We start from the raw sequence: 20,877 nt of genomic DNA on the forward strand, positions 1-20,877 counted from the left end.
CCGCCCGAGCCCCGCCCCCCGCGCGCCCGTCGCGTTGCCATGGGGACTGAGGGAGCGGGGCCTGGTTAGGCCGGGGAAAAGGAGGCTCAGGGCTTACCTGGTCGCTCTGCAACCCTCTGAAAGCAGCTGTAGCCAGGTGGGGATCCACCTCTTCTGCCAGGCAACAAGAGGACGTAGTCACAAACTGCACCAGGGGAGCTTTATGTTGGACATTTGGAGGAATTTCTTCACGGAAAGGGTGGTTGGGCATTGGGATGGGCTGCCCAGGGAGGTGGTGGAGTCATCGTCCCTGGAGGTGTGGACGTGACAGTGCCATGGTGCAGTTGATACTGTTGGACTCCAAGATCTTGTTATAAATGAGAAACAAAAGTCTCGATATTCAGCAAAATTTAGATTGCTTTGTTTTATATAGACAGAGCAAGCAGCGCTGGGGACACATGGAGGCCACTGCCCACTCCATGCTCCACTGAACTTTGGTTTGCAGGTCCCTTTTGTAGCATGGTTTCCTTGTAGTCATCAATAATTGTTACTTTTTGTTGTCATAATTTTGTCAGGTAAGCAGTGGTGGTCTGTGGGATTGCTAGACAATTTGTCAAGTCCCATAGATAACCCTCTGCTCTTGGTAGATAAGGAAATGGCAGAAGTCAGGCAGCCTGGTCTCAGGGATAGGCTGCAATTGATAACACAAGAGCAGGAAACCTGATTTGGCAGGATCTGTTGGGCTGTGTGAAAGCCTTGTTTTGCCAGCTGTCAGTAGATACAACTTCTTTAGAAACATAATATTCATAACAGGGGGATTTAAAACAAAATGATTTAATCATATATTTTCCTATCTTTAGTGTCATGCTTCATTTCAGACTTAAATATTCTGGTTTATACAAACCCCAATACTTTTCTGATTAACACGAATCTTTTATCAATTACCACAATCTCAGGGGTTATCTCCAACCTAATCAATTCAGTAATTCTGTGAAAGTGGATGTGGAATCCAGTCAGCACAGCTGTGTGCAAAGCCACGGCACCGCCATGCGTGCAGCAGCATCACCAGGCTCCTCCTGTTCTCCTCCTCTGTGATGGGTTTGGGGGCACTGGTTGGGTGTTCAAAGGGTTTTCCTGCCTCCCTCATGACAGCACCAGCACTGGGAGAACGCTTTGATTTCCCAAAGAAATGTGATCGCCTTGTTGCCTTGTGTGTCATCTTTTCCAGCTGCTCCTGGCTTCTGAACAACTACCAGGCTGCCAAACCTGACTTACTGACGCAGATTAGGGGGAAAAAAAAAAAACAAAACAAAAAATCCCCAACCCAACATTGTAATCTTTGAACTGAAAACTCCTCTGTGACTAGGAACAAAGACTGGCCCGTGGTGATGACCTCTCTTGCTGGCTGAGAGGGTGGTTGGTGTGTGTGGTATGCAGCCCCGTGAGCCTCTTGTCTGCATGCATCAAAACACTGACTGAAGCCACCCACAATGCTGGGCTACAAGGGCAAGAGTGTGATGCTAATAATCGTTTTGAAGTCCTGGTCTAAGATGTGATTTATTTATGAGGGGAAGCTGAATGAGAAATGCACTCCTTCAGGTGGGAGCTCTCTGAAGAAAAGAGGCTGACATCCCGACCCTGGCCACTGACAGGAGTTACACATCCATGAAGCTCCAGAACTGATGAGCCAGACCCTGATCTCTGCACGACAGTTTGCTGGGGCTCGGCACTGCAAGTGCACTTGACTGTGGCTGTGAGTGATGAGAAGATGAATCCAGACTCTGCTGAGGGTTTTTGCACAGCTACAGACAAGAGGAAAAGGTTGCAAGTTGCTGGATGGAATTACAGTGTGACAAAAGGGGGGAAAAAAATCACTATGAGGGTGGGTAAGCACAGTTCATCAGCCCGGAGTGGTGGTGGAGTATCCATCCCTAGGGACAGTGACAATTTAGCTGGGTCGTCCCCGGCCACCGGCTGGGCTCCATTTCTAAGGGCGGAGCGCCGGCATGTGGCCACTGCCCGGAACTGCTGCTGCAGGAGGAGGCCTGGATTCAGGGCTTTTCTCCTATTTTACTGCAAAAGGGGAAAAAGAGGTTTTTCACACACATAGGAGAACACCTGCGTAACGTGAGTCATTTGCTTGCACCTAAGGGGATTGCTCAGATCAATGCACTGGGTATCAGTCTGGTTAAAAGAAGTTGCAGGACCTCATTTCTCCTGGTGACCACTTCTGCTACTAGAACTGCGAGGGAGATGAACAAGCAGTGAATGTTCCCTTTGCTAGCAGCTCCTGCCATTCAAAAGAACGACATTAAGCAGAACCTGCCCGAGGTGAAAATCTAGACCTGCTGACACTGGCAAGGCCAAAACCTGTAGGTCTGATGAGTCTTGTTTTGTGCTGCTCCAGTGAAGTGTGCAAGTTGTGCATGTTCCTCAGTACATCCCCGAAGCATCTCCCTTTGTACACGTGTGCTGACTGACCCTGCCTTTTGTGTACAGCTGCCCCAAAGCGTCCAAGATCGATTGGATTCTCTCTGTGTGAGATGGAGAATGAATCTGCATGTGCCCTAAAGCCATGTCTGTCTCAATAGTAGGAATCCAGCTGATCGCCTCCTCCCAAGGGGAAAAGTAGTGAATTGCTGATGAAAATGGTTGCCTAAAATCCAAAAAAGTACGGTTAGCCAGCATTTTTAAAAATCCCAGGAAGCTATTAATTTTCAAGAATAGGTCTGATTAACTGTATCAAAAATGTGAAATGAAGCTTTCTCTAGAAAATTGGGCTCACTGCTTACAGTCTGCTAATATGGCTTCAATCAAGAGGGCTTAGTTTGCACATACAGAGATTTTTCTATCCCCAACTACACAATCTGTGAAAAGTTTTACTCTGAGAGTCAAAACTCCTTTCTGCTTGTCTTTCATCACGTGTAATGAGGAGTCTGCTAGCAGATCACACGTTGCATGACTGGTTAGCTTCTTGGCACGCAGATGTATTTCTGTGTACTGGGGCTGTGCTGAATCTCATGTTTCTGGCTGCTTTTCTGCTACTGTTTTCAGTGTCAACACAACTAACTCTGGACCAACATCCTCCTTGACTGCTGTCCCTTGAGCCATGCTGTCTGTTTTTGGGGGAACTTTCAGTGAGCAAGTGTGGGCATTATATTCCCTGCCCATCACTGCACAGCCTGCCTGCCCTGTCCCTATCCCACTTCTGCTGGGTGCTGCAAACACTTGCAGCAGTCTCTATATGGGGCAGGGGTGACATGGCCCTGTTGGGGTGGAATAGGGGGCCGTTTCACTGGGTGTTTTCATTGTCCTTCCTCTGAAATTTCCTGCATTCAGAATTCTCTGAGGTTTATCCAGAGGGAAACTGGTGGAAATGGACAATGCTCTGTGGCAGATGCATTGTATTTTCACGTGCACCAAACATGTTTCAGTGCCCCTGGACTTTGTCCCTGCAGATTTCTTCTGCCAGACAAGGAGATAGGTCTCAGGGGCATCTGGTGCAGCTGTTACCTCTATGAAAGCTTTACTTGCAACTTGAAAATCCTTAAAGGCAACTTAAAGCCTAATGGATTTTCTGAGACCCTGCAGGTGAAAAGCATGAGCTCTGGCTTGGCTGATCATTTTTATTTGTAAGGCAACTTCCAGCCTTTCCATTCCAGGGGCATGACTACAATCTATTGCACAGCCCAGGGGCACTACTGGTCTGGAGAGGCACTATGAAAGCTTGTGGACATTGGGATGGGCCCTTGGGATGTTGAGTTCCACAGTGGAATAGCGACAGGGCATGTGGGGGACCACATCTCATGAGCAGTAGCAGAGTGAGGGGTGGGAAACAGGCAGATACTTGCCCTCATTATGCATGGGTCTAGCATGCCCAATTATTCCATCCTTTCCTCACCTCTGCAATGTAAAAGACTCTTGTTGAGAGTGGTCATAATTCATGGTGAACACCCTACTTCCCCCTTACTCCTTTCACACCCACTGCTCTCCATTTTCCTTCCAGAAAAAAAAAAAGTGTCTTTGATGAAATGAAATGGTTCAGTCAAAGAACCCCTCAAATGGTTGGGGACCCCTGCAGTTGGCCACCCTTGCCCACTTCCCAGCTCTATTTCTGGCCAGTTTGGAGTTTAAGTGGGCTGACCTTGTGCCCTGACTGCCCTGGGGGTCAGTGATGAAAGCGGATGGAGGCTTCACAGTCAGGTCTCTTGTGTGTGACTCTTTTGTTCCCAGGACAAGGGTGTGCAGTGCCTGGGACAGTGCTTAATTGTTTGGGGGCACTGCTTTACCCGTCAGGCCCTTCCCCGGGTGGCCCCAGCCCTTCTTGCTCATGCGTGGGAGGGAGGCAGCTTCCCCACTCAGGGTAAGGAGGAGGAAGCACAGTCTGGATTGCTCAGGATCATTTCTGGCTCTTTATCAATCTGTGTCATAAATTTTGCAGAAAAAATACAACACAGTCCAGGAAGCTGAAAGAGAAAGTTTAAAAAAAAAGGCTTCCTGGCATTTTGTGACTCCTGTTTGTCACTGGGTGTATCCTCCATTATCCTTCTGTGCAGACAACGGCAACATCACCTTGTCCCAGCCAGCTCCTGCATCCATCCACTGTGCTCCATGGGATTCACCCCATCACTGAAACCTCCCTCTGCCCTTCTGCAGGTGTTTAATGAGGAAAGTCCTGTGTCAGGCCTGAGGCATTTGGCTTAGTTCAAGTGGAGGCAATGAGTTCACACCAGGGAGGGCAGAAACTTCGTGTTGATCTTGTGGGTGTACAAGCTCAGGGCTGCTGGATATATTGAGACTTCTGGAAAGGTTTGGGGTTTTTTTGGGGTGTTTTTGGGGTTTTTTTTTGCTAGATTGGAGCTGTACACTATACTTGGCACTGCCCTGAAGACATGCAGAGGAGCGGTGAGTTTTCTGTAGGTATGCTTGGGCAGGTGAAGGATGCTGGACAACCTGTAGGTGTGATGATTAAGAACTGAAGGTTTAGAAAGCCTTGCCTGGTGGAGGTAGGTCAGCAGAGCTCAGCACAATCATGTAAGAAGCCTTGTACCAGTCAATACCTTCTTGGCTGCCCCCTCAGCATTTTTCTTTTCACAATGAGTCCTTCCTGTGCTTCACATCTTCATTAGAGCTGGAGACTGGGGCAGTTGCCTTCACAGCAGGCCCTCCCCTCTGCCATTTCGGGGAGTGACTGTGCAGAGGAAATGGATAAAAGGAGCCCAGGGTCAGGGTTTAATTACCCCACTGCGTGCAGAGACGAGTGATGGACAGAGACTGTCAGTGGGTCACTGATTAGCTGCCATGGAGCAGACAGAGGAGGGGGGAAATGTGATGAGCCCCTGGGACAGGCCAGTGTTGGGGAGAGCTGGGAGACATGGAGATGGCAGCTTGATGTGAGAGACACTTTTTCTTTTAGTTGTTTCCCCAGTTCTTTATCCCTCTATTTGTCCCAGCTCCATCAGGAGTCCTGTGGGCTAAAAAGTCTCCAGCTGGGCTGTGGCTGCTTCAGTGGCCAAGGACAAGTTGCTGTTGGGGTGGCAGGTCCCCTGGGGGGATGAAGAAGAGGGGATATCTCCTGTCAAGTGTGATAATCTCTTGTCTCCCTGTGGCAAGGTGGCAAGGTAGGATGAAGGGAGGGGAGAAGGGAAGGACTAATGAAAGTACATGAAGGAAGGAAAAGAAGGCTGAATGAAATGGCTGCTGGCAAGTGAGGTGTAATACACAGATAGAGCTCCTCTGTGCAGGAGTGAAGTTTTCCTTCAGTGAGATCAGCCCAGCAAAAGTGCAAACCAGGCTGCTTGTTTTCAGCCCCACTGCTTAACCACTGTCTCCTTTGGATATGGCTGGATGCCTCAGGTAGTAAATCTGTCTGGCATCTGTTGGGACTGAGAGAGACCAGTTTTATCCTCTTGGCAGATTTGGTGACCTGGTTTTGTATAGTAATATGCAGAAGAAGCAAGTTTCAGCTAGTCTTAACTCTTCTGCTCCTAATCCCATAGGTAATTCTGCCTCCTTTCCTTCTCACCCTCATATCAAGCCCTTGTTCCTCATCCCACCATTCTGTCTCTGAGCTCAGCCTCCCTTTTCCACATATAGACAACTCAGCCAACTCATATCCCTGACCCTGCTCTGAAGTCCTGCCATACAGTGTCACACCTCACACACAATCTTCTTCCACCTGTCCTGTCACCCTTGGTCTCAAGACTCCTCTTTCTTCTTCTTTTCTCTACAATTCTTATTACACATCCTCTTTTGGAATCTGACCTTCAGTTTCTACCTCCATTCACAGTTGTCCCCCAAAAGGTCCTGCTTCCCATGTTCACTCTCCCTATCACTCCTACCCTTTCCTCTCCCATTCTTGCTTTTCCTCACTCATCCTTTATCCCTCTTTCCTGTCCCCTTCACCCTGATCTCCCAGGGTTGTTTGCATGAATAGTTTCTGGAATCATGAGATCACTGTTTTTTTCTGTCGCTGTCAGTGGGAACATCACATTAAGGAGCATGGATAAGTGACCGGGGGCCATTGGGGTGACTCTGGCACCCCCTCTCTCCACCATCCCTACCCCCCTCTTCTTCTGTATCAAAGGAAGCTTTGTTGTCCAAAAGCAGAAAAAGCAGATAAAAAGGCGGAACATGTGATCTCATTGGCTTTATTTAGATATCCAGCTATCCCTCCTCTCTTTTCTTGATTCATCCAAAATTATCTAAGTAAGAATCCATAATCCATCCTTAGGCTTCTCATTTGTGAAAGAGATGGTGATAGATTCTTTTTTCCAAAGAGACTCCAACAGCTGACCTCTTGGTCTCCACAGGGTGCAAAGATGACCCTGATGGGGCTCTCTAGACAGTCAAATGCCTTCAATTACAGTAGACTTCACATCAGGAGTGTGCTATCCCACCATGTGATGGAGAATTGAAGCAGGGAGAAGCACAGCCTTTTCCTTAAAGTTTCACCATTGTTTAGTGGAGAATTCCAAGAGTATCCAGCAATGCTTGGTGGGAAGGTTTGAATTTGCAGCGTTAGATTCACAACATTTGAATTAATGAGTTTCTGGATCTTCCAGGGACTTGTTTTTTGACAGGGGCAAAATTCTTCATGTCAGGGTGCTTTGGTTGTCTTTTGTGATGGAGATGATCAGTGTCCCAGCAAGCACCCTCTACATGGTGGAGCACAGCTGAGGTTGCAGGAAGAATCTCTGTGTCTTTGTTGGGATTCATTTAGAAGCTATCAAGCCAGGAGTCAGGAAAAAGGATTATTATATATTCCTTTGTTGTTGCATATTGGATGAGTTAAAGGCTTTCCAGTGAAAGCTGCCCTGCATGCTGCTTCAAAACATTATGGTTGACTAAGCAAAAATCCTTATTGTGGGCAGAGCCATATGAATATAAAGAGTTGGTCAGTGCAGTGTTTTCATGATGTTTTAACCAGCTTGGTTAAAATCCACCAGACAAGAAGTCCTTCTAATATGGGAATATAATGGCCCTTTTATCTGTAGTCCATTCCCCTCTCTACAGGAGTAAAAATGCTCTGCATAACGCCTTACATCCACAGCTTTGTATGTGTGTGTGCAGGATGTGATTAAGGCCGAAATTTAGGATTGTTTCCAGGACCTTCCAAAATAGTTAAGGCACTAAGTGGGAGAAGAGTGCAGAAAGCTTGGCAGATGGATGCAGGCAGCATATGCCATGTTCATCTAAAGCATGACACAGACTGAGATTGACTCAGGACAAAGGGTGGTCAGAGGATGAAGAGGTTCAGTAGAGAAGAAGGTGAGCAGAAAGGCAGAAGGATTGGCATCAGGTGAGACTGAAGAATTTCATTTCGTTGCAGAACACAGTATCAGTGAAGTATATACCTAAATGCTATGAAAGGAAGAGAGGTAGGAATTGTTTCTGTTGCAGAAAGGTCATTGTAGAAGTTGCAGTGACTTAGACATCATGTGATCTTTTACATATCTGCGTATGTGTAAGGTGACTCAGTGAAGCAGTGTGTGCAAAGAGACTATAGCTGGAAGCATGCATGTGGGAATGCCTGAAGCATAATTCAATGGGGTGTGGGAAGACGTGATGCTCATGGGGATTTGCCACAACTTTTCTGTGGTGGGAGATCATGCACAAGAAGATTTACAGCAACAGTACAGGGAACCTATGCAATGCTACAACCCATCCAACAGAGAGTGTCAGCTCCAGCTTACAACCAACTGAATCAGTAAATTTGGAGGAAGAAAGAGACTTTTTTTGTGTCTCCCGTGTGTTTTTTAAAAAATGCTGAGTTCCCATAAAAGTTTAGATCCATCGTACCTGCCCCTTGACTCCAGGCAGTTCTGGGTCCCTATCATCTGATTTTCCTGAAACAGGCAACGTGACTCAATTCACAAGATATTTCCATTAGCATGTTGGGCTGATTCAACTTACATCCTGCCCTGTTGTGTCTGACTCATTCTTCCCCATCTCTTTAAGAAGCCCAGTGGAAGCAGAGGAGCCTTCACATAGATGCTCAAGGTCTCTATCAGATAATAGGTGAAGAAATATTTGCCATGACCAAGCTATGGTCATTTTTTGCCATTCCTTAGTCACTTGGCAGCCAATGGAGGGAAGAGGCGAGAGCAGGGTGGGGGAGAGTAATGAGACAGAGAGACGAGAACAAAAGATTCTTTTGTGGTACTGAGAGAGAGAAAAGGGAAAGCATCACCAAATGCCCAGAAGCCATGTTTGTAACAAGAGACCTATTCTCTCAGCTACTTGGAAAACAACTTGGAGTAAAAGGCCCTGGTTGAATTAACCCTTCATGGAGGCGATTTCCTGATTGTGAAGGAAAGAGGCATGGCCACGGGAGATATAATCTGTGTAGCAAGATAGTGGTCTTGGCTCTTGGGCAATTTAAAACAACGATTGGTTGTCCAAGAAGAGGAGCTAGGGATGATGTTGGTGGTTTGACCATATTGAAGTTTTTAAATGTCAGATATCCTTTCTTCATTGGAGCTTTTGTTTTGGAAGAGATCACCAGAAGGGGTTTTTGCAGCATATGAGGTCATGACTTTTCTATTGATGTTTTTCCAAGGGATGATATGGAGTAAGGAAGACACCACCTCTAAAATGTATGGCTTACTGCAGCATAATCTTGTCCCATCACAGCCACTGTGAATTCAGGTTCTATTGCTGGCCTTCAGAAACTCTCCTCACACACTGTGCCTATCTTGCTCATGTCTCCGTCCTTTCTTTGACTGAGAAGAACAATTTAAACTAATTGAAAGTATGCCAAATCATCCATTTCTAAAGAAACAACCATCTTTAATTCATTGTGAACTCTCTTCCTTAGTCTCCTCCACATTATTTATAAGTAATTTTCCTCTTTAGTTGAGTGGACTTTTGGGTGAAAGGAGGCTATGGGCTGATGGTACCAGAAAAAGGTCTACTCAAGGTAAGAGAATCTGCACCTATTTGTAGATAAATATGGGATATCGGCATATGCTGCGTCAGTTTGACTGTAGCTTGCTTCTGGTGCTCTAAAGGAGTGAGCCAGATCTCAAAGAAAGCTTCTTCTCCTCAGAACAGTGCAGGAGGGACAGCACCCTGCCTCTGGAGCCTCCTAACACAACAACACCAGGCAAAGGGGTGCAAAGAGCAGTGGAGAGACGTTTCTCCTCTCTGCTTCACCATCTCTCCAACTCAGGAGCAGTGTCCTGCCATGGGTCACCCATCCCCCTGACGGCCCAGATGGGGAGGGTGCCGTGGGTGCCCCTGGAGCCCGTGGTCAGGTGGGCTGCCGAGCGGATGTGAGATGCAAACAGCATTACAACTGTGCTTTCGTAAATAAGCCATCACATGGGACTCGTGCGTGTCTGTTAGAGCAATTTGAAAACCAGGAAAATCATGTGGCAACAGAAGTCTGCAGGCTCCCAGCCCTCCCCCACTCCCTAACCTTCTTGCTCCCTTTTCTTTCTCTCTCTGTCTTACTAAGATGGTAACCTCAAAAGCTGGAGTTGGATTCTGCTCCCACTAACCTCATCCAGGGCTTTGGGGTATTTGTGTTGGCACATGGTGTTGGCATTCAACCTACCTGTGCTACTCAGACCACCTGTGCTGTGGGATGTCCCCTACAAGCCTGCCAGGGAAATGTGCAAATTCAGTCTCCTAAAGGGATTGAAGGACATTTTCCCAGAGGGGATGTTAAATATGATTAAATCCATTGCTCAATGGGATTTCTACTATTGCAGGTGAGTCTGGCAGAAATTGTCTTTTTCTTGGCAGTACGATTTTAACACCTGATGGGCACTTACTGGAATTACTTTTAAGGTCAGAAAAGAGAATTCTGGAGGTTGCAAACTAAAAAAACTTGAAGTTCTTCACTGCTGCCTCATACAATTCATTCACAGTAGCACAGCAAAGCAGGAGTTTCAGAACATTGAGACATCAGCTGAGCTAAAAGCTGGCAATGTTCTGTGAATAAAAAATGCTACTACATTGTAAATGACTGCAGGTCTTTGAGCCTTGGGTCCACTTACGGCCTCCCGTTGTAACTGAGGTCTTAGGTGGATATGCCAACCAACCTTGCTGAATGCAAGGAACTCAGAGCCAGGAAGGAACTGAGGGATTTATTGGGCTGTGCCAGGTGAGGCTGAACCTGTCCCATTGTCCTAGCACTTGGGTGCTGTTGTTGATTACACTTTCTTCTATCATAGGTTTCTCTAGCTATCATTTCCTCTAAGCTGGCTTCTCCTAGCTTAGAAGCTCAGGATCTGAGCTCACAGTTCATAAGACCTTTACCTTTTCTTGCATTATGCATTCCTCCCACTGCACCTCTGCTGGCTGCACTCTCTGCCTCTTCTCTTCTCTCTTCTCTTCTCTTCTCTTCTCTTCTCTTCTCTTCTCTTCTCTTCTCTTCTCTTCTCTTCTCTTCTCTTCTCTTCTCTTCTCTTCTATTCTCTTCTCTTCTTTCTCTTTCTCTTCTCTTCTCTTCTCTTCTCTTCTCTCTTCTCTCTTCTCTCTTCTCTCTTCTCTCTTCTCTATTCTCTCTTCTCTTTCTCTCTTTCTCTCTCTATCTTCTCTCTTCTCTCTTCTCTCTTCTCTCTTCTCTCTTCTCTCTTCTCTACTATTCTCTTCTCTCTCTCTCTTCTCTTCTCTCTCTTCTCTCTTCTCTCTTCTCTCTTCTCTCTTCTCTCTTCTCTCTTCTCTCTTCTCTCTTCTCTCTTCTCTCTTTCTCTCTTCTCTTCTCTTCTCTTCTCTTCTCTTCTCTTCTCTTCTCTTCTCTTCTCTTCTCTTCTCTTCTCTTCTCTTCTCTTCTCTTCTCTTCTCTTCTCTTCTCTTCTCTTTTTTTTCTCCCTGTTAGCTGCCTTAGGCTGTGTTGAATCTGGATCTGAAAATGGGACTGGTTTGGGCTGAATTAATATTTACAGCAGATGGATGTGGGCTTAATGGCAAAAGTTTGCCTTGATACAGTGCTGCTGAACTGGTGTGAGTAATTTCACTATGCCTGGTTTAAAAGTCCTGTTTCTCTTATACCAGAACCTGTAATCCCACTTGGCAAGCTGTTTGCTGGACCAATTTTCCATTGATAGGAAAAAGATTATTCAGCAAATGCTAAAATGGGATTCCCAAAAAGCTAACAAAAATCTTTAGTTCCTCAGTGTCCAGCTGCTCTAGACTATCTCCTTCTCCACAACCTGTGAGTGATTCATAGCAGAACATCTGCATCTTCTTCCAGTTTGATCCACCAGGGCAAATCTGTTCATCACTCCTAGCCCTGGAAAGGAAAATCATCCTGTCTGAGAAATTCCTTAGCCAGGATGCATAGAATCATGGAATTACAGAATGGTGTGGTATGGAAGAGACATTAAAGATCATCTAGTTCCACCCCACTGCCATGGGCAGGGATGCAATGCACTAGACCAAATTGCTCAAAGTCCACTTAACCTGACCATAAAGAGTTCCAGGGGTGGGCAGGGACGGCAACCAGTGTTTGAAGTGAAAAAACAGGATCTGAAAACCCCTCACAGGATTTATATTTTGACTAGGTTTCCTTGATAGAACAAAAGTTCATCCAGTCTTATATACTGTGTGTAAGACATTGCCGCAATGTTACTTATCAAGGGAATAAAATATTTGACACAGGATTAAACCCCAAATAAAGGAAAATTAAGACTGTTTCCAAATAAATGATGTCTCAACATAAAGGATTCTACCTGGAGGATCTGGCAAGTCAGTCTAGGTCACAGTGCTGCCAAATCCTTTCCCTTTGCACTTGTTCTGTCTCTGCTTTTAAAAAAACAAGGCAGAAAGAAATGTGTGGTGACGGGTAGGAGATGTTGTGGTCCCAGGGAGAAGCAGAGCTCCATCTCCTTACACAGCTAGCAGGGAGTGGAGCAGGAGAGAGGAGGGTAGCACAGTGCTGTACAGCTGCAGGGCTGCTCACAACAGGGCAGAGCTCCCAGAGAATGTGCTCTTTGTTCCCTGCCTTTAAAGGGTAAGAGAAACACTTATGCATGGCAAATTAGCCCAAAAATGTATTTCTCTAAAACACCCGATTGTCTGGCCAGCTCTGCAGCTGCAGGGAAGTTCCAGGGAGAGAAGGGGGAGGCGGCGGGGAAGGAGGAGGGAGGCAGGGAAGGAGGATATTGATGGCTGGGGGGGCGGGGGGCAAGGCGAGATGATTGTGCGATTGAGGGAGAGATTCTCATGCCACCATTCAAACAGAGCTGACCAGTGAGCCAGGCGACTCCTGACAGAGGGGCCACGTTGGTGGTCAGGGGACCACGACATCTCCTGGGGGGCAGGGAGAAGAGGGGCCACAGGCAGCTGGGCTGTGGGCAGCGTGGGAGCAGGCAGCGGTGCAGCCGGCGGTGCCGGGAGCCCTGCCACCCCGCAGGTTCAGCTGGGCCATCTGGGATGCTCTGCCAGCAGTGCCATGCTCCTCTAGTCACCGTGTCACCCGGGGGCCGAGAGCCCTCTCCTGCTCCTGAGCAGAGCACACAGCGTTCGACTGTCTTCGAGGAGCAGCGCTGTGCTCTTCCCGAGAGGAGGCACTTGGGTTTGAAACATCCCAAATGTACCTCTTGATTAGGAAGTCGATCTGGGCTTGTTAAGAATTTCCAGCTTAATGCTGATACCCATTAAAAAACTTCCAGACCGTTCCTGGTAGAAAAGTGATTCTTTGAACTTCCCTGGAGTTTGGGAAACAAAACCTAGTGATAAGATTCTTGATGACCGCTTGGACTGTGAAGTTTATGGCGAGTGCCACAGTCTTGTCCCTGCCCCAAGGGATGCCACTGAAAGCAGTCAGGCCTACCCTGAGCACAGATGAGATTTTAGAGTCCAGGGAGTGTCTCCCACACAGTCTGGGATGAGACATCCTCTTCATGTGCTTGTAGTTATTTAACTTTCATTACCTGCTGACGTGGAAAGAGAAGTGGTCCCTGCTGCAAACTATGGCACTTGGCAGGCACAGCCTTAAGCTAACCTCACTGGTCCTCACTCCTGCTGATTGAATGCTGCAGGGTGATTGAGATCCTGCCTGCAGAGGAGGCAGCTCAGGCTAGGCTTTGAGGACACTCAGGGGTGCACTTGCCTGCATAAATCCAGGTCCCAGTGCTCTGTGTTTTCTGCCACGTGTCATGGCCTATTTTGGGCAGACACTAACTTCTCCTTCAAAGTCACCAGTGCCACATGCTATTAGGGCTGGTGAGATTGGGAGGTAGCCTTAGGTTAAGCCAAGCTTAGACTGCCCATGAGAAAACAGAGAGACATGAGAATGTCAGATGGGATTTGGTTTCAATACATTTCCATGACTGTCCAGCTCGGATGTAGGATTGATGTTGCCACCAGTTCAAGTTGGTCCAGAAAAACTATACTCTGTTTCCAGGTTGCTGTTATACTCATCATATGACCAAATGTTTTTAAGGAAAACCCTGCAACTCTTTGGGTTTGTAATCTAGAAGTCCTATAAAGTCCCCTCTCACTGGACTGGAGGATGGGAAGGACAAGTGGACCTGGATGATTCATCTGAACAAGAAGTGATATCGACTGCTGCTGAGAATTATTCATAGAATCACAGAACGGGTCAGGTTGGAAGGGACCACAGTGGGTCATGTGGACCAACCTCCCTGCTCAAGCAGGGTCATCCCAGAGCACATGGCACAGGATTGTGTCCAGGTGGATCTGGAATGTGAGGGAAACTCCACAAGCTCCCTTGGCAGCCAGTTCCAGTGCACGGTCACCTGCACAGTAAAGAAATTCTTCCTCATATTCAGGAGGAACTTCCTGTGCATCAGTTTCTGCCCATTCCCTCTTGTTCAGCTGCTTGGACAATTGCCTATTCATGCTTTAAATCTTGCCTATTCGCTTTTTCTTTTCAGAGGTTTCATGAAGATGCTTTACTTAACACTGGGTATGGAAGTAACTGCTGGATACAGAGCAGGATCTGACTGAGGGAAGCCAAAATACAATCTGAGAATTTTCTATAGTGGAGGAGCTCATCAAACTTTTCTTGAAGAGATATGATGAGCAGAGGAGGCGGTGGGGAGTTGAACCACTCTTTGAATGAAGTGCTGGGAAGCTGCTGGCAGCTAGTATAATCCTGTCAGCACTACCTTACACATTTCTTTGTGGCCAATTCAATCTCTCATTTTATGTTTACATGGGAGAAGGGAGGATGAAAAATGTCAATTTAATCAAGTCAGCAATACTTCTTGGCTTTGACACACTTCATTTTCCACTCAGGTGAAAGAGGTTCTACTGCATACTCTGGCATATATCCCTGTGGAGAGGGGGATCTGTCCTTTTCTCTCCTCTCAGACCTTCATATCCCTCCCACTCCTCATATATTTCATCTAGAAACACCCTGAGCTGCCACCACACCAACTTCTGCAACCATGTTCCATGAACTTAACCTTAGTTTTGAAGGCCACAAAGCTACAGCAGTGCCAGTGCTGGGCTTCATGCCTGACCTTCAGGGAGTGGGTGACACAGACTGGAGGCAGGCTGCTGTGAGTTCTGAGATCACTTGTGCCAAGGTGGGACTCAGGGAAACCAGGAATCCAAGCACGCTCCACCACTTTGTGGAGACCCTGAGATCTCCCACTTATGGCAAGGATGTGGCATCATTGGGTGGGAATGACTGGTACCAGGGAAGCATTTATTGGTAAATAATTTGCTGAGAAATGGGACGTCAAAGGAATGAAGTTGCAAATTCAGACATAATTCAACAGTTTCTTTTGACTGGAAAGCAAGAGTGGGAGACGGATTTTTAAAATATCAAAACATTTCATTTCAAGGCAATCGTCCTGAATTATTCTTTTCTAAATGCCAAAATGCTGTGAATAGACATTTTCAAAGTGAATTTCTGACATTTTATTTCAAGCCAGCATTTTGCATTTAAAACTTGACCCAGGCTTAAAGATGAGAGATCTGTCACAAGACCCTAAAACAATGAAATAAAACTTGCTATTTAAAGTTCAGAATAATGTTTCAACCTCTGAGTTATGCCATTTGAAACAAAAATTAAAAGTCACCCTAGAACTCCTACGCATGTTCAGATCAACATGGCCCTACCTGACACCTCTGAAGTGGTGGAGCACTGGAGCAGAAACAGTGTGATTGGGATAAAACCAACCAGAAATGAACTAAAAAATGCCCTTATGCATCCCAGACAGAATTTCACTCTTCTATCGATAAATTTCACTTTGATCTCAATGGGGCTCTTTATGGAGGGATGTGCATCCCTCCATCTCTTAGGCATGTTTGCATCCCTTCAGCTCCATTGGTAGCAACAGGAAGAGTAATGACAAGCAGAGCCCCTGTGCCTATGGCTGCTTTACTCTGTTGGCAATTACATTCAAGCAAAGTAAAAATGTTATAATTTTCCATCAATCCCTGGAAGCATTGTCCCACCGATCTCCATGAAAACCAGTGGAGCTCTTCATGGGCATGTGCCCATAGCCAGCTCCAGGGAAAAAAAATGCAAGCATAAGCAAAGTCTGGGTGCAAGAAAATCCCTGCTAATTTGAGAAGTGGCCCTACTACTTCTTATAAATGGTGGGGACAACAACCAAGCAGGATGAAGGACGCTGACAGTGTTTTGGGCAGATGCTGTGCCCCCCAAGTGCCTCTTCTGTACAAAGGTTCAGTCTCAAGGGACGTGAGGATGAGCCTTCCTCCCCAGCTCCTCACTGGCAGTGCCCCCTCCTCCCTGCCACGCGCACGTGGTGCGGGCTGGCCATGAATAGAGTTGGCACGGGTGGGTCCAGCCTGAGCCACTGAGGCTCCCGACTCCCGACCTGAATAAGCAGCATAAAGGCACAGAGCAGCCCCGTCGCGGCTCCGTCCGACCATCCTCCCCAGCTGCAACAGCATCCGCTGTGGGCCCAGACCTGCCATTCTTATCCAGTCCTTCTGTGCAGTTTGTCTTTCTCTCCCTCTCTCATCTCCCCCCCCCCCCACCACCACCCCCGCCTTTTTTTTTTTTTTTTTTTTTTTTAATCCCCTTTTTTCGAACATATCATTACAGGAGCAACAAAAAAGATGGGACAATACAGCCATTGATGAACTGCTCTCGTCCTCCAGTCCCGATCCCCCCCCCCCCCACTCCCTCCCTCCCCTTCTCTGGTGCGTGCCAACACTCTTTCCACCCGCCCAGGGCTGGAGCCAGTGCCAAACAACCTCTGCTAATAAACAAGAGGAACCAGATAAACCAGGAACACAATAGAGGGATTTGTTGCACTTTAGTGGTGGTGGGAACAATGTCAACTCCGTGGCGCAGCTGCATGGACCCCCTCCCATCTTCTCCCTCCAATGCCTCGTGCCCCCCCTGTACTTGCAGCCCAACACTGTGATTTATGAAAGGCCAAAGGTCACTGTGCATTAAAGAGCTTCTTTTTTGCATCATTTATTAACCCCTCTGTGACAAGGCGCACTCATTGTGGCAGTGGCGGTGGCACAGGGAGTGAGGCACGGGCAGAGTCCATCCCAGTGGCACCATGCATCTCCCAGAGGATGCTGAAATGCAGCCTGGTGCTTGAGCCTGGTTTTACACTGACCTGGTGCTGGGGGCAGGAAGGGAGGTTTTGGTGAGGTATGTTTTGGCCAGCAAAAGCAACTCATGACTCCAGCACAGCTCTGTTTAAGCTGTTTGACCAGCGTGCAGGTCACCGTGTGCCCGACCCACACTTGCTGCCAGGGTGGTGAGCTCAGGCTGCTGTCCATGCTGTCCATGCTGTGGCCATGCACACACTGAGAGCTGACCTGAAGGCTCTGTACTTCACATGGTACAGTTGACCACTTTGCATCACCAGAGCTTTAAGTCACCCTGTGCTACTCAGGTGTTGTCACATGGACTGCCCACAATGGAGCTAGGCAGAGAGGAGGCAGGAAGTCATGGAAGAAGATGGATCACTCCAAGACCTCCTTCTCAGGAAAATAGAGATGTGCCCAAAATCTCTCCTTAGCTCACTCGGGCTGGTTGTCATTACAGGCAAAACTGCAGTGTCACCAGGCAATATTTTTAAGCCTTGCCTACATAGCCATGAAACACTGTGAAACAGCAGCATAACAAATCCTTGGACTGATCTTTTTCTCCTGAAATTACAGTGACCAGGTGAGTTTGATTGAGCCATTGCAGCAGCAAAGGCTTCAGCACTGAACTTTGAATCCTGAGGTACAGCCCCATATCCCCAGCTGTGCTTGAAGGTTCCCTGGAGACCCTCTCCATGGGCAAGCTTGCTTGGGAGGACAACAATCCCATCACAGGCTGGGGGTGGTGAGACAGCCCTGGAAAGGATATGCCTGCTGGAGTTCAATTCCACTGTGAGAGCAGAGGGGCTGTGTTGGCCCCTGGTTGCCTGGCTCATCCCTCCAGGTTCAGCAGAGGGGAGGCTGTGTTGATGGGCTGGGATATCTCACCCCTCCCCAGAATGAAGGGATGGGTGACACGGGACAAGCTTGGGAGCCCTTCTAATATGAATATGGGTGTCAGGGTGAGCCCCTGCACGGGGCAGAGGGGAGATGGAGGCTGGGGTGAAGAGGAAGATGGTCCCACTGCCCAAATGCTGGCTGGTAACTCTGGTTACCAGCCAAACTGCTCCTGCCCTAGCTCTGGTGCCTTGAGGCCGTGCTCCCTCACTCACTCTCCCTCACATTCCTCTGGGAGCTGATCAGGGCTTGAATGACACCCCAGATGACTCTTTGCTATTAATTCCTGTGAACAGAAAGGGCTCCTTGTTCTCCCAGTCCTACTCTCTGGAGGAATTACAGGGGCCAAGGCAGCAGGCTGAAGCCTTCCTGACTTAACCCTTCCCCCGGCTCCCCAGGAGCCTCCCTGCATCCAGCGGGCTAGCAGAGGTGAAGATCACCCTGGAGCCACCTTGGCCACCACAGAATGAGCCCACTGGGGTCACTCAGCACTGCTACAGACAGAGGTCCCATTGGTAGGATCCCCTTTTCTGTTTGTTCTGCCCAATCCTGTACAGTTGCCTTCTTTTCCCCTCTAGGCATCTCTCATCTGGTATGCAGACTGAGAGCATCCAGCTCCCTCCTTTACATAACACTGGATATGCCAGACCCCATCCAAGAACAGGCAAGCTGGTCTTTCTCCCCAGCTCTGCCCCTTCAGTGCGTGCTTTTTGGGGTTAGCCTTTTGGAAGTACACCTGTCCTCTCCAGTGGGAGATGCAGGGGTTAACAGCCAAGCAGGCTCTGTGCCATCTATCAAAGCAGGTAGCAGACAGACATGCTTGCCCCATTCCTCTTTGATCTTCCCAGACCTGAGTAATGCAGGAAAATTGTCCCGTTTAGCCATCACAGGTCCTGACCATGCCCACGAAACTGGCCAAGATGACAGGCCAGAAGCTGCCTGGGGTCTTTGCAACATTCAGAGATGATTTTCCTCGCTACTTTCCACAAGGTTTTCCCTACACCTCCTCTCTGGAGCAGCTGGCACTATAATCCACTGCTTTAGAACAAAAAAATGCAGCTGAGCAAAGTCTACTCGGCCACATCAAGGCCATACAGTGGAAGCAACATTGTGGTATCCTGCACCTGTGGCATCCCACACCATCCCTTGGAGAGAGAATAGGTTTTACTCCTGCTCTGGAACCAGGCAGGACTCTGCAACCACATCCCAGACCCAGTTCCTGAGGATCCCCACCCTCTCCTGAGGTGATGGGAATGCAGCACCACCCAGGCTTTGCTGCCCATGTGAATGATAATCCTCATAGGAGGGCAGCCACTGTGACATTTCTTTAGCTGCCTGCACAGGACACTGGGTTGTCAAACAGCCCAGACCACCAGTAAATAACTCCAGGCACTGCCTGCCTTATGTTTCCCCTGATATTCCATGGCAAAACTTTCTGTACAGTCCCTGCAAATGTCCTGTAACCACATGGACACTGTGGTGCTGCCAAAACCCAGGTAGGGCTGCAGGCAGCTCTTTGCGTTTCCTGATTGACCCACACCACTTCTTCTCCTCAGGTCGCATCACAAACAACCAGTTCATCAGTGCCACAACTGGAAGCTCAGAGCACCTGGGAGGTCTAGGATATACAACAGAAGCTTCAGCCAAGAACAGTGAGGGGTGGTGAAGATCAGACCCCAGCAGTGGTTTCTGTGCCCAGCTCTCTGTTGGGAGGCTGCCTATGGCACAAGGCAAATCAAAGGCTCTTTGGAGACTGTGGCAGACACAGAACTGAGGAGGGTGACACAAACGTGGCCTTCAGGGGACCCTCTGCTTCTCTCGTTCATGGACAAGCCTTGAAAATGACCCTCACCCTAGGAGCCTGGGAGAGCAGTCATGATATTGGACGGGAGAGGAATGTGGGGAGAAGGGCACGAGGAAGTGGTGGAGACGGGGCTGGGCTTGGGTGCCCCAACAAAGGGTACGACCCGGTCCGAACCTCTCTCAGGCTGTTATCAGTCATGTCCCATGATGTCTCACGAGTCAGACCATCTGCAGACTCACAGATCCACACATTATAGTGGTCTTCCCTTTGCTCCTCCCTGCTTTATCTCAGAGCATCACACTTATGCAATCATCAAATAAAGAGGGTAATGCTTTGAAACCTTTATAGTTTTTCCCATTTTCTCATGACTTCCTCCCTGGAGGGGTCAAATGATCACCTGGCCACTAACTTCCACTTGCCCCCAGGACTAATTACAAGCTTCTCAGCTACTCCATGGCTATGATGATGAGGTGTGATAAGGCCCAGTGGCATCTTCACACCGAAGGGGACATGCAGCCCTCACTGAGGATGTAGGATATACTATTTCTGACTGGCACAGCAGGACTTCCAGCGTGGGTCAGCTCCCACGACTGTCCAGGTTGCCTGGTCCTCTGCCTCCCTCTTTCTCCCTCATGGGCAAGAAGACAGATCCCCTTTCCAGCAGGAGGGCTGTCCCCCTCCTCTTCCTCACCAAGCCATGCCCACCAGCCATGTCAGGCAGCAGCAGCAGGCTTCATACCAACAAAGATGCAAATCCCACTTTGGAGACAGGGCGGGTCAAGGGTTTGGCTTTGGTGTGAGAAATCCAGTTTCCATCCCTAACATGATGTTGGTATGGCCATTCCCTGTCCTTCCCACAGCATCACAGGGGGAATACAGCCACAGCAAATCCACAACAACCTGCCTGGCACAGGCAAGAAGGCACCCACAAATCCCAGACCTTACCCCCCACCCTCCCCTCCCCAACCACCTGCCCCTCATTGTCTCACGTGCCCACCTCCACACGAAGGGGATTTTGCAAAGAGGAGGTGGTGCCTGCTCGTCCATCTCAGTGGCTGTCCCCATCCTGGCCACTGCCGCCGCCTCAGCTCCTCCTAGCCCGGGCTTCCTCTCCTGTCTTTGGGTCTGGAGCAAGCTGGACGCTCTTAAAAAGCTTTTTATGTGCGTGCGTGTGTGTGTTCGAGTGTGTGTTA

At 48.3% G+C, this 20,877-nt stretch overlaps 1 long non-coding RNA gene across 2 annotated transcripts; it reads left to right on the top strand.

Moving 5' to 3' along the window:
- The first annotated feature begins 17 nt into the window (after positions 1-17).
- LOC306801152 lies at positions 18-20,128 on the top strand. Of its 2 annotated transcripts, none has more exons than XR_013773997.1 (3): positions 18-136; positions 4,833-4,899; positions 19,437-20,127. It is a non-coding gene; the product is annotated as an uncharacterized lncRNA (long non-coding RNA). The 2 variants fall into 2 exon arrangements; XR_013773998.1 differs by lacking the exon at positions 18-136 and adding an exon at positions 2,071-2,655 and having other exon boundaries at positions 19,437-20,128.
- Positions 20,129-20,877: the final 749 nt, after the last annotated feature.

Source organism: Erithacus rubecula (genome assembly GCF_903797595.1).
Source record: "Erithacus rubecula genome assembly, chromosome: 4".
In the NCBI taxonomy this organism is placed as follows: Eukaryota; Metazoa; Chordata; class Aves; order Passeriformes; family Muscicapidae; genus Erithacus; species Erithacus rubecula.